This window comes from Amborella trichopoda, chromosome 4 (genome assembly GCF_054954075.1).
Source record: "Amborella trichopoda isolate Santa Cruz 75 chromosome 4, AtrichopodaSantaCruz75HAP2 v2.0, whole genome shotgun sequence".
Taxonomy (NCBI): Eukaryota; Viridiplantae; Streptophyta; class Magnoliopsida; order Amborellales; family Amborellaceae; genus Amborella; species Amborella trichopoda.
The window spans coordinates 7,362,542-7,364,533 of NC_142339.1; positions in this window are offsets into that span (position 1 = coordinate 7,362,542).

Here is a 1,992-nt window from a genome sequence, read left to right on the forward strand (position 1 = left end):
TTCTTATTTTCTCAGTAGTTTAGCAGAGGGATTTGAAAAATGGATATGGTGTTGTTTTGTATTATCTAACAACTAATCATGCTAGGTCTGCAAAACCCAACTCCTAGCTTCCTGCCTTTGGGTGGAGAAATTGGACATTTTTAAGTCTGTTTTGACAGATATTTGAATGCATTGAGTTTTATGTTAGGAAAAGTATAACATGCGTCAGGGGATAGACATGTAGTTACATGTGTCCCCTGACGCAACTAACAATCCATCTCAAAGATGGATGTAAAAAAGGTGTTGGTCGCACCACCACCACCTACAAATTAATGGACTAAAAGAATAAATAATAAATTATTATTATCTTGTTTTTAAAATCTTTTTTTCTTTTTTTACATTCAGTCATCATAGTATTGTCTACCCCAAAAAATTTTGGATCCAAAATGCATGACTAATGGATTTTGGAGAGTGGACTCATGAATAGATGAGTCACGCGACTCATAGAAACCTTGTCCTTTATGTTAATAATCTTCATTTACCAGTAATTTCAAATTTATTAGCTACAGGAAATCCTATAAGATTTGAAGAGCTCGTGACAATTTCTTGTCCTTACTCGCCAGTTTATACGATAAATATCTGAAGTTTTGTTATCCTTCCCACCATTTGATGTAAATATTTGAAGTTTTGGATTTGTTTCAATCAACATATTTTGGACCTTATAAATTACAAATGTAGGGCTGATTTGAGCCTCTTTAAGTTCTACAACGCACACAACCAGGTGCAAATACGGGCCTTCAAATATTCTATAAATATTTTTTAGGGACAGGTAAATGGTGAGCTTCTTCTGTGGTACAAAAAGGTCCAGATATAAAAATCGTATGGCTGGGCTATGCCATTTCTCCACTCGAGAAAATTTCTCATGCTTTGTGCTCGATTAATGATCCATGGCTCATTAATATGTGAAAGTTTCTAGGTTTGCCAGTATTAACTTTGAATATGAAGGGCTTGTTTTTTACGACAATCAATTTTATCTAGAATATATTATCTTATCTAAAACTTCAACTCTCTTTATTAACATTAATTTTTAAGCTATTTGGTATGTATCTTTTATGATATTACTCAATCATTTAATATTCAGTGAGTTCTTGCTATTTGTAGCTATTTGTGCCCAAAGAATGTGATTTCCAGCAAATTACAATAAATAAGGTGCAAACTGCTTTTTTTAAAAAAAAAATTATCTAGTAGTTTTTGCATAACGCTGTGATGGACGGTGTCAAACAAAAACTAATTTCTTATCAAGATTAATTTTATTGAAATGGTAAATTAGCAGTTGCGTACTAGCAAATCCATAAGGCCCTAAACTTCTTAGTTGGGTTTTTGGACCATTTAGCAATTATAAACAAAATAGTTTAATTACATTACATGAGGACATTAACCGACTAATAGTGGTTTGATGCTGAATGCTACTTGTGTGCGTTGTAACGATGAGCGAGCAAGGAGACCGAACCCTAATTAAGATTTACATTAACTATAGTAAATTGCAGCAATTTTGAAATGGGAAATTTACTTTTAGTATGAGGTGTTTAAAATTAATCTTGACTATTGGATGTGAAATTTGGTGGCTGCATTTATTTCTTGACCAAGCTCAAAATTGAAAAGAAGTTTTTTCGAACTTTGTGACACGCCCAAGCTTTTAAATTTTACATTGGATAGTTATAAGTAATTGTGGCCTTCTTGTATCAAAAATAAATGATTTCATCATATATAATCTTTTTTTGAAATTATGGTAATAACATTAATTATTGTAAACTTATTTCCATAATGAGTTTACTGTGATGATAATAATTTTAAAATGCATTAAAATTAATTACAAAATGCGTTTACGGTAAATTATACTAATTTGCAATAAAGCCTAATCATATATTTTGGGGATACTTAAGAAAAAAAGGGGCCACATCTCAATATGTATCTGGTTCATCAATCCAATATGCTACATCCCAAGTTTGATTC